The 12,218-nt window shown below is 38.8% G+C and overlaps 1 protein-coding gene across 2 annotated transcripts in view; it reads left to right on the top strand.

Moving 5' to 3' along the window:
* The window catches only part of NXPH2 (neurexophilin 2), a 107,352-nt gene that overhangs the window by 54,584 nt on the left and 40,550 nt on the right, over positions 1–12,218 (top strand). The window lies entirely within an intron of this gene.

Below are 12,218 nucleotides of genomic sequence, written 5' to 3'. Positions count from 1 at the left end.
ATTAATCAATTTTAAAATTCCTTTTCTTGAGCCTTTGACAGACTAATATGGACAAAAAACACATACATGCACAAACAATTATCAGTGGTAGAATTTGGCCAGTGTACCAAATCACTTTAGCACTGAAGGAATCATACACGATGGCCTACTTGGTGTTTCTTCCCAGTGAGGCTGTGGTTTTCTTAAAGGTAGAAATTACGATAAATAATATGAGGGGGGGGAAGTGGTTAGTATGAAAAGGACAGGTATCCAACAGTGAACAGTGATCTGCTGAGCTCTCCCCACAGAGCCATACAGAATGCTACATATGGTGTTTGCAAGCACACAGACACATGCGCGCGCACACACACACATACACGCACACCAGCAGCCCTTTGCACAGCAGTGGTTTGGTGAAGGTAGCTCTGACATGAGTTCATTCCTTGCTATATGTAGCCTCACACACTGCAAACTCTGAAGACTTGGAGAGAAACAGTCATGCTAAGTGTGAAGCAGTCCTCCCTAAACTTGATAAAATCTTCTGTCTATCTAATGTGATTCCTGATAAAAGTATTAAGAAACCATAAAATGAATGGTTTAGGAATAATGGTGAAATAGTCCAGAGGCTGTGAATATGAGCCCGTGATAGAGAAGAACACCTGAGGCCAGAGGAAAGAGGCCTGAGAACCTATTTCAGCTTAGTCAGACTGCAGCTTCTGGATGTAACACCTGTGAGCTTGGGGTGAGTTTCCCAGCCTCTCTTAGTCTCAGTACCACCTCTGAAAATTGGAAGTAATGATAGTCAACCTAAAGCAGTACAATTAAAATTAAACTGAGTGCCAAGGACCTGTAAGGAGGCTGTAAATGTTTTGGTTTTGGGGTGGGTTTTTTGAATCAATTTTTATAAATAGTGGCTAACATTTGCAAATCTTAAACTCCCAAATTTATCCCTTCCCACCCCTTTTCCCCTCATAACCATTGTTTACTATGTCTGTGAGTCTGTTTTTGTTTTGTAGATGAGTTCATTAGTGTCCTTTTTTTTTTTTTTAAGATTCCACATATAAGTGATATCATATGGTATTTTTCTTTCTCTTTCTGGCTTACTTCACTTAGAATGATGTTCTCTAGTTCCATCCATGTTACTGCAATTCTTTTTTATGGCTGAGTAGTATTCCATTGTATAAATATACCACAAATTCTCACCACTTCTATTCAACATAGTTTTGGAAGTCCTAGCCATAACAATAAGGCAAGAACAAGAAATAAAAGGGATCCGAATTGGAAGAGAAGAGGTAAAAGTGTCACTATATGCAGATGACATGATACTATATATAGAAAACCCTAAAATCTCCACACAAAAACTATTAGAGCTGATAAAAGAATTTGGCAAGGTAGCAAGTTACAAGGTTAACACAGAAATCAGTTGCATTTCTTTACACTAACAATGAAATAGCAGGAAAAGAAAGTAAAGAAACAATCCCTTTTTAAATTGCATCCAAAATAATAGAATACTTAGGAATAAATCTGACCAAGGAGGTGAAAGACTTATACATGGAGAACTATGAAACATTGATTAAGGAGATTACAAATGACTTAAAGAAGTGAAAAGATATCCCATGCTCTTGGATTGGAAGAATCAATAGTGTTAAAATGGCCAATAAATGTTAATTTCCCTTTATGATTTAAAACTTAAGGGTTTTTTACATGCCTAATGCTAGGAACTGAATGGGCAAGGTTCAGTGTTTTATATGGAGATACAGCTAGATAAAGCAGGATGCTAAGAAAATCCAAGGCTGTTCCCCTAACAATTGGCTTAACACGAAAACCTCACTTGAAGAAAAGAGGCCTTACTCCTTTTTTATCATGAAAACTAGATTTCAAGGACGGGTTTGAGTCAAAGGGGCTTGGTTTCTCCTCAGATGCAGATATCTTCTGCAAAGTACACTTAACCATGTTTTTCTACATCCATTTTTTACCTTTCAGTATTTATAATATTCAGTGGATTTCTTTCTTTCCATTGCTCCCTCTTGAACTAAATTCTCTGCCACTACTGATTGTTGATTGTCGAGGCTTCATTGAAGCTACTTGGAGTAAAGCTTTGAGTCTTGAGGAACACAGTTTGTGCATTTGTTTATTTACGTTGCTTGGCTTTGCATTCATGTGAAAACCTACAGTGAATCTCCTCAGTGTTGTTCTGAGAAAGAAAGTATCTCATCTCAAGCCGTTCTTGCCTCTTCTTGCCCTGGTGATAGATATAAAATAATGTGACACTTAACCTTTTTATTTTTGTTCACCCGGAAAGCAAGTAGTCAAGGACACAGGAGGCAGGAGATAATAGCTGAGAAAGCACCCTATGTCGCTCTTTTTCCCCTTTATTTTATTTTATTCTTCTCTCCCCTTGTCATTTATATTTTGGGCATTTGCTGATGAGGAGAGAATTTCTGGTGAAAAGTCTAAGCTCAGATCTGGTTGGTACAGGGTTTCATCCTATTCTTTGGCCCTTCTTTCCTCACTGTGACACTCTTGACTGTGTTCCTGATGGGCCAAGCAGCTGGAAGGGAAGGTGGAAGGGAACTCACGGTTTTGAGCAACTGCTAAATTCTAGGCATTTTATTTACCTTACTTTATTCTTATAAGATCAGCCAAAATTTCTTGAGCCAAAGATCACACCTTGGTCGCCCATCAGCAAATCCTCTCAGCACCACTTTCTTAAAAACCTAGAATATAACCATTCCACAACACCTCCACCTTCCGGTCTAATCTGGACCATCTTCCTTCTTCCACTGGCCCTTTCCCGTATCGCCTCACTGTGGGAATGATCTCTGCTCCCGACGCCCCCTACAGTCTCTACTCAATACTGCAGCCCCAATGAGGCTCAAACAAGTCAAACGGTCAGCGGAGCTCTGCTCGGGGTGGCTTCCCATCTCTCTGATCACTCAGAGAAGATACTGGATGCCTGTGCTTACTGGGCAAGTCTCCGCGCTGCCCACGGATCCCACTGTGGTCAGACCTGAAGAACCTCCCTGTTCTCATCTCCACCACTTTTCTACTCTGACCACACACGCCTCCTTGCCTTGACATTCCTTCCCCCATGCCCAGCTTACTTCCACATCAGAGCCTTTGTTTTTTTGGATTTTTTTTGATGAAGATTCTTTATTTTATATTTTATTGAAGTATAGTTGACTTACAATGTTAGTTCCAGGTGTACAGCAATGCTTTTCATTATCCATATATAACTGACAATACAATTCATTTACACATACATATATATATATATATATATATATATATTTTCAGATTCTTTTCCACTATAGCTTAATACAAAATATTAATATAATTCCCTGTGCTGTACAGTAGGCCCTTGTTGCTTATCTATTTTATACATAGTACTGTGTGTCTGTTAATCCCAAACTCCTAGTTTATCGTTCCCCTCATTTCCCCTTTGGTAACCATAGTTTGTTTTCTATGTGCATGAGTCTGTTCGCATCAGAGCCTTTGTACGTTCTATTTTCTTGGCCTAGAATTCTCTTTTCCCCAAATATCTTCAAAACTTACTTCCTCACTTCCTGCAGGAGTGTGATCAAACACGACCTTATCGCAGACCCATCACTGACCATCTTATGTAAAAAGCAGTTCTCAGTTTCTCAGTTACTGTATTTCCTTGAGCTGCTGTGTTCTTCTTTACTATATTTAGAATATATATGTTTATTGATGTCCTGTCTGCTTCCACTAGAATACAAATTTTGTGAGAGAGGCTACTAACAGATGCAGTTGAGTCTCTGGGAGAAATTAACTCACTTACCCATAGTGTAAATGGAACAGCTAGACCACAACCTCCAGTCCGACTGTCTCTGCTGCCTGTGCTCTCTCTCTGCTAAATCAAGCAGCTGACAGGAGCAAAAATAGCCAAGCTCCATCCGTTGCTACTGCGGGTCTGCACATTCGATAAAGACAGAATGCTCAAAGCACATTGCACTCGCATATCTACCTGCTGCATCTAAATCCTGCAAACTTACAGGCATTATCCACTTAGCTGACAAGGTTACTTGGCCTGGGGAAGTTTAAGCCTCTGTCGCTCTTAGGTTTACAGGAGAGAGAAGAAAGGTAGGAGAGCAGGACGGAGCCTGACAGGGGACTCCTTAACTCCCAGAGTTTGTGTCATCTCTCTAGCTATTCAACATACTCTTTTTTATTAGCTTTCTTCTGCACACATCATATCTCACCCATTAAAAAAAAAGTCATGCTTAAAGTGATCATTCGGCTTACAGTGTTACGGCCAAGCCCTACCTCCCATTCCTCCAGTACTTCCTCTGTACTGTGGCCAGGAAGGTCTTTATAAAACATGAATCTTATTATTTCAAAAATCCATTTGGAAAAAGAAAAAACTGCTCTACCGTATAATCATGATTCCTTGACCTGGCACGCTAGCCTCCAGGACCCTTTCTAATTGAATTCTTGTGCCCCTCTCAGCCTTCTGCTCAGACTTTCTCCCTCTGGCAACTTTTAATTTCACAATGCAAAAGTATTTAATAATGCCCTGCATGCATCATTCCATTTCACATTTAAACACTTTTTTTTCCCAACTCCAGACACTCTGAAATACTACCTTCTCTGCCCAGTTTTTGCCTGTGGTACATTTCCAATCGTCCTTAATATCGAGCATCTGTTGAGAGCCTGCTATGTCAGGCGTCGTCCGAGGTGCTTTATCCATGGTTAATGCTCACTGCAGCCTGCTCACAAGCATTTCTATCCATCTTTTCAGATAAAGGAATTGAAGCTAAGAGAGCCCCAGACCCCATGACTAGATGGTGGGAGAGCAGGCATCTGAGCCACACCTCCCTGCCACAGCGCCGGTGCCCAGAGTCCTCCCCCTGTGCTGGGTGCTTGGCACCTGCCCCTGTGATGGCGTCTCCCTCTGATAGCTGCAAGCCCCTCGCTGCCAGAGGTTTCTCTTTCTTTTTGTAGCCACAGTGCCTTTGTGACCTGGATCATCAATTTTACAGTTATATAAATAGGATTAATCGTCCGTGAAAAAGACCATGACTGGGAGTTACATCGTCCCATCACCAGTCTTGGACCAGTCAGCCCTCACTCTTAATCACATGGCCTTGTCCCTCATCACCCATTCCAAGCTGTCTAAGAAAGCCCGCACTTCATCGAGGTTTATTCCTTCGGTTTGTGATAACCACAGGTCTGAGAACCCAGCCTTCCATGCACACTCCTGTTCCGTTACGACCTGCCAGTGAGGACGTTTGCAGCCATCCTTATCTTCTTTTAGCGAGATTTTGCTTTATGCATGAAGATGGGGTCCTCTACCACTCATTGCCTGTGCCCGTCATATAATCAGTTGGAGATCTGCTTTGCACAGTCCTTCCTGTGGTGGAAATGACCTCTGCTGATTTAACCATACTCCTTTTTTTATTAAAAAAAAATTATTACACTTATAATGTATGTTTCATGTAATCGACCCAAAATTCAATAGATTTATTTTTTATACTGAACTGGATGATTTAAAAGTTCATATGAAAAAATAAATAGAAGAATTCTCAAGAATGTAAGTGGGAGGAAGAATAATGAGGTGGTACAGGGAGTTCGAGATATTGGAATTTACTTTAAAGCTAATGTAATAAAAAAAAATGCTCTTTGCACAAGAAAAAGCAAATAGAGCAGTGGAATAGAATCAAATTGAGAAACATATAGAAGTAAATGTGAGACGTTACTATATAATAATGAAAGCATTTCCATGCCATGGGAAATGGAGTTCATTTAATAAAAAATATTGCCATTATTTGGCAATCAAAACAAAAAAATAGTTTGAATTTTAATAATGTAAACAGTTCAGTTTTAAATGAAGAATGTAAGGGGAAATATAGCACTTTACATTTATAAATTTATATTTTTGACTTGTTAAAACATGTATTACCTTTTTAATTTAAAAGAAATAGTTACATATTACATACTATATGTTACATATTCCTAACATTAAAACAATTCAAAAGTTTTTAAAGTAAATACTGAAAGACTCCTTCCATTCCCCAGTACTGTCAGTTTATAGTTTCTCCTCCCTAATATTCACATATATACATACACACATATTTTTTTTACCTTAATGGGGATGACACAATGTTATTTTGCAGATTCCTTTTTTTTACATAAAGTATGTAATTGTGTACAACCTTGTACAAAAATAAACATTGACAAATCTCATTCTTTCCAAAGGCTACATACACAGTGTTCCATTATGATTCCACTTCAATTTATTTAAGTAATCCTTTACTAATAAAGGAGGTATAATGTAGTTTTAAAAGCCAAATCATACAACAGAGGGGGTCAAAATTGAAAAGTCAGTCAATCTTCTATTTTATTTCCAATATTCTTCCCCCGGAATAAACAGGTAAAAGGTTCTGTTTTGTTTCTTCTGGGGTTACCATTACAGCTTAAATTCTATTTTCCTCCTTTTTTTGTTTGGTTTCAACGTTAGAGAGTAACTGTTGACTTCCTGATGTGGAAAACTATACAGTCTAATGAGTTTATAATACCTCTGCCATCACCTCCACTTCCCTGCATCTGCTCTTCAATACTACGATTATGTATTCACGTTTAGTCTATAGGTTAATGCAAAAGTTTTAACCCCGAATTTAAGAGGCTTCAATGAGATTATGCTCTTACAAATATTTACTATACAACCAAGTTATGCTGTTGGATTTAGAGAGAAAGAAATACACCGTTGAGACTCTAATCTCCAGCCACTCAGGCTTATGCTCCAAGCATGATGGCAGTGGCTTCTCTTCTGATTTCTTTTGAGTGTTCTTTTCTTCTTTTGAGTCACTTCAGCTGCTACTCCTGTGGCTCACAGTGGACTACTCTTTTTTAATTATTTCTTTTTTGTTTGATCTGCTGGAGAACCTGAATGAGCAATGCTGTGGAGAGCTTGTGAGGGCGATGAACTTCCTGAGAATTTGTATGACTGAAAATGTGACACAAAATAATAGTTTAAATATGGAATTCTAGATCCATAGTCATTATCCCAGCAAGTTTTTTGGACAGTTTTTGTCCTTTTGAGTTTTAGTGTTTGGTGTTGCTAATGGAAAATCTGTTGTTAATCTGATTCTCCTCCCATTATAGATGACCTCATTTTTTCTCTCTCTGGGCACTTTTTTCATTGTCTTTCCAGAAATTTCAACAGAGCAAATCTAAGTTTGGATCTTTTTTCTCTAACCTCACCTCACCTCAACGGGCCTTTCCATAAAAGGGTCTTGTTTCTTCCTCCTGGAATATTTTTATTCCATTATTTCTTTTATTATCCCCCTCTCTTTCCTCTCTATTCTCTTCTCTTGGAACTTCTTTTTGTCAGCAATTGAGCTTCTTGGATCATTCTCCATATTTTTAAATGTTCTCTTTTATTTCTTTTTTTCTTTTTTTTTTTTGTTATTTTGGATGGTTGGAAATTGCCTTACTTTAGCTTCCAAATCCATGATTTGGTTTTTAACTCTATGCTGATATGTGGTGGTCCATTGAATTATTTATTTTGGCAATCATATTTCAATTTCCAAAAATTCTTTTTTGTTTGGTAGGTTTAATAGTCTCTCTAATTTTTCTACAGATAATATTTAGAATTTTTAGGGTCATTTGGGATCCATTTTGTTTCCTCACATTTCTCTTGATCTTCTGCTGTTTGCTCATATTTATGAATTGTATAGGTTGACCTGAAGTATCATGCCATCGGTGCTGTTAAAAGTTCTTTTGTGGGCTAAAGACCTCAGAGTATTTCTGCTGGGTGGTAGGGTAGGTATATGATTATGTACATGCTTCTTTACCTTGTCTGCATTCATCTAATAATAAGTCCCAGTAGATTTTTCCTTATCGGTGTATAAAGAGCTTTCTCCTTTGTGAGAGCTTCATAGTATTCCATTGCGTAGGTACTTAATGATTTCCCTATTGATTTGAAACATTTGAGTTGCTTCAGATATTAGAACGAGGGAGTCTTTCCTCTAATGCTGCAATGAATAATCTTAGCCATCTGTCATTTTGTACCTGTGTACTTATCCTTACAAGATAAATTCTCTAAAGATGGAAGGCTGGCTACAAAGTTAAATGTATTTTTAATTTTGATAAAGACTGACAAATTGTTCTTTAATTATAAACATTAGGAAACAGTCCTAGAAAGCTGGGGTGACTTGCTCATCATTATAAAACAAGTTTATGTCAGTATGGGGAATGGAACTATCACCTTGCAGTCGTGTAATCCTGCGTTTCTTCTCCTGTGTGACACTTCTCTCACTGTGTTCTACAAACGGGGACTACAGCTATGTCAGGTACTTTGGTGAAATGGATCATCAGAGGCTATTCATGATATCACGAATTGGTGTCTGGAAAAGACTAAATACCTATCTCCTGTTTCCCATAGCCTCATTGCAATAGTGAGAAAGGTGTATGCCTGTGAAGACAATGCAAGAATGATATGAAGATAAAGCAAAGCAAAATGAAAATGAAGTTAGCCATGAGCCAGAAAGTTTAAGGAAATTTTGGAGAGAGACAGCCAGAAACACCAAAGATAAGGGCAGTTCTTCTCAGGATAGCTTCTGAAGAAACTGCAAGTACAAATCATTTAGGACAAAGGCAAGAGCAGATCATCAGGCAGGCGCCAAGATTTTTGAGTTAAGAGCTAAATTTAGAACAGCAGTACATCTCCTTCTGTAGCTCTCACCCCATCCCAGTACACAGAGTTTGGCAGGGGAAGGGTTTGCCCTTAGTAGTGAAGACCTGTTCACTAAGGAATAGATTGGGGAAGGGTCTTAGAAAATGAACTGGACCTGGGAGAGAAAAGAAATGGAGATTTTAGGTAAACTTAGACCTCTACTTCAGAAAGGAAATATAAAAGAAGCAGCTCTGTCCAGGAGTAAACAGCCTTCTACCACCAGAATAAAGCCCCTTTTCCTTGACCATTGTGGGATTCCCAGCCTCCTGTCTGCTCCAAGCCAGCACATAGCTGTCAACATGCGAGAGCACTGGCACAGATGAATTCTGCCCTCCAGTGCAGGAGAGAACGTGTTTAGGAAGCCAGCCTGCACCAGGGCTGTGTCACTTGGTTATAATCCACCCAGCTATGCACATAAAATTTGTGCAGTGTCACATACATCATAAAAACTCAAGCAGTGATTCAGAGTTGCAGCCACGATTGAGAGACCCTGCTCTAAGCAGCTGAGCTGAATAGTTGTATGTCTCTAGTACAAAATGATCTCAGCTCTTTTAAAATTGAGTTTAGAGTGAGAAATCAAATTCTAAATTGACTTAATAGATAATAGCTCTTGTGCCAAGAGAGCTATTAGCTTCTAGTCAATTATAATAAATGTACAGGAACTCGAGTAAAAAGCGAAGTGACTGTAGTTGGACCTAGACTGCAATAGAATCCTTTTCAGCATGTTTGGACGAGTGTACCGAGAGTTGACAGAACATCACTGTCCCCATCACTAATGTAATCAGTGAATAATCTATAGTTTGTCTCAAATTTCACATCTCCTCTTTGTCACTGGCATTCAGGAATTTCACTATGCTTTGTCTACTCAGGGATTGTTTTACTTGTCCTCTTTGGATCATTATCTGTAGATTAATGTCATTTCTCATTTCTGGAAAATTCTCAGGTAGTACCTCTTTAAATATTTCTTCTCCTCCAATCTCTCTTTTCTCTCCTTCTGAAATTCTAACTTGACATTTGCTAGACCTTTCCATTCACTTTGTATTTTTAAACTTTTCTTTCATGGTTCGATCTTCTTGCCTCTCTCCTTCAGATCTCTCTTTCTGTCCACTAATTCTCTCTTTAGCTCTATCCAAATGTCACTTTGGACATTTACATCCCCAAAATGTTTTCCATTTTTAGACCTTATATTTGATTTTATGAGAGAGTTTATATTTTACATATCAACACGGCCATTCCTGATGATTCCTTGCTTCTTGCTTGTATTTTTTATTTTTATGTTATTTCTTTTCTTTGAATTGTTTACAGATAACTATTCCAGTTTTATATCTGACAGTTTCAGTGTCTGCCTCCTTGAAGCTCCAGATCTGGTCCCTGTCATGTCCTCTGACTCTCACCCATGGAGCTTGCCTTCTCTTATGCTTGGTGATCTTTGATGGCAAGCTTTTTATTTTTTCTTCATCTATGGGGCTCCTGAGGGGATGCTTTCCTCGAGAGAGCATTTGTGTCTGCTTCTGCTGGGAACTAAGGTTCTGCACCAGCCTGGGAACATTTGGTCCCTCTGAGGTCACAGTTGGAGACAGGATTCTCAGGCTCAGCCTGTCTGTGTTGTTGTTGCCCCAGTACTTAGTGTCACACTTACTGCACTACTGCAGGGGTAAGACCTCAGGGCAATCTTGCCCTCTCCCTCCACTCTTGGTTCCGAGCAGCTCACAGTTTGGGTTTTTATGATCATACAAAAAGCATGGCCTTACCAGGATCTTTTCTACAGTGGGAGGGTCCTTCACAACAACACTGGCCCAGTTACCTTTATGAAATATTTTTAGCAATTTCTGGGAAGCCGGGAGTGATTGTATCACAAGTAAATGAGTATAGAATGAAATAATCTATTTGGTTAGTTAAGATAAACTCTAATCAGCTGGTTATCATATTTATATAGTGAAAATGACTTTCTTCCTGATCTCTTTTGTATTAGTCCAGAATCTCTTTTCTCACATTTTTAATTAAATCCTAAGTTAATTTACTTGGCCACAATGTTTTATGGATTTTTCATTAAAAAGTGTGAGAAAAATGTTTTAAGCCTTTTAACTAACCTTGCAACTAAATTCACTGGCTCTATTGCACATATGTGATGCTTTCTCCCATCTGTGTTTCTCTAAATAAAGGAATCACAGAGCTGATGTTAATGGACAGCAACAATTTGAAGAAAATGTATCTGCATCTATCTATCCATCCATGTTGTACACATGTATGTCTTTCGAGGTTATAGTATTTGGCATTTGGCGTGAAGTTAGGTTGCATTGTACATGGGCGAATTTCTTTAGGTGCTTGGCTGTGTTCTTGTGCTATGTTGCATAAATCTATTGAAACAAATTAGATAATTTGGTGGGAAATAAAGTAATTCTAATGTCTTAACACCAGTATCTCAGAAGTGGACCTGGTTCTTCAGTACCTCACCTCTTTTTTTTTTCCATCAGGCCATTAGCAGCAAAGTGTATTATTTCCAGTTTGTGGGGAAGTGAACACAGCCTGCTTCCTGCCTCTGTGTTTAGAAGATTCCGGCATTTGCCTTACACATCATGTTCAAAAAACTCCAAGGTTCTGCCTAAGGTGCTGGGAATAGGGAAGTCTTTTACTTTATGCACAAAGGGTTACTCCATTTCTAGGAATTCAAAGAAATTCAGGATACAAAGATCAGCTAAATGAGGGGATATATATGTATATCTCCAGCATCAAGTTGGGTAACTGACGGGCACATAATCAATAATTGTCGAATAAATGACAGAATGAATGGGTGTACTTTTTAAAATAAGGAACCACTAATATAAAACTATCGTACTAGTAGGGAGCTGATGGTGAGATTTTATTTGCTCTTTTATTTAGCATACTCCCACTCCCGTCACATACATACACACAAGAGAGAAGCAGGAATAGAAAATAAATTTTATTTATTCCAGTATGAATTTGAGGCCGGAAATAGCTGATAAGTATAATCCAGATGAGTGATCTGTTGTATTAGGGTGTACATTGACGCTCCTACACTTCCATAACAAGAAAAAGGAGGAAGATCTTCTCACTGGCTTTTCTGGCCTGTTTTGTTCCACTAACTGTAGAATTGTTTTGTTTTGTTTCAGTTTTTTAACATAATTTGAGAGCGGTGTACTGAATAGGAATGTGCCAGTAGAAACTAAAAGTTATCTTGTGAGGAGATAAAAAACAGTATCTGGAGGATTGTTTGGTAATTCGCACTAAAAACAGAAAGGTTCGATAAGAAACACATTGGATTCCCCTGACGGGTGCATTGTGAGTCTGTGTGAAACAGCAGGTTGGGCCGCGTCCCCTGAGCCTGCTGCCCTGTCCCAGGCCTGTTGTCTGGGCCCACGGCCTCAATGCAGAACATTGCTTCATGATAGCATTTCTCTTGGGATCCTGGGCAGGTGGAGATTTTGCTTGCACCAGTTTTGCAGGTTTTCTTGTTTTTTTTTTTAAGGTTTCTGCAATTGACTTTAAGTGCAGTTAAAGCCAGTCTTTAGCAAGGGTTCTC

The sequence above is a fragment of the Camelus ferus genome, chromosome 5, assembly GCF_009834535.1.
Source record: "Camelus ferus isolate YT-003-E chromosome 5, BCGSAC_Cfer_1.0, whole genome shotgun sequence".
In the NCBI taxonomy this organism is placed as follows: Eukaryota; Metazoa; Chordata; class Mammalia; order Artiodactyla; family Camelidae; genus Camelus; species Camelus ferus.
Note: the sequence above shows the minus strand (reverse complement) of the source record. Positions and strands in the feature narration are given on the sequence as shown.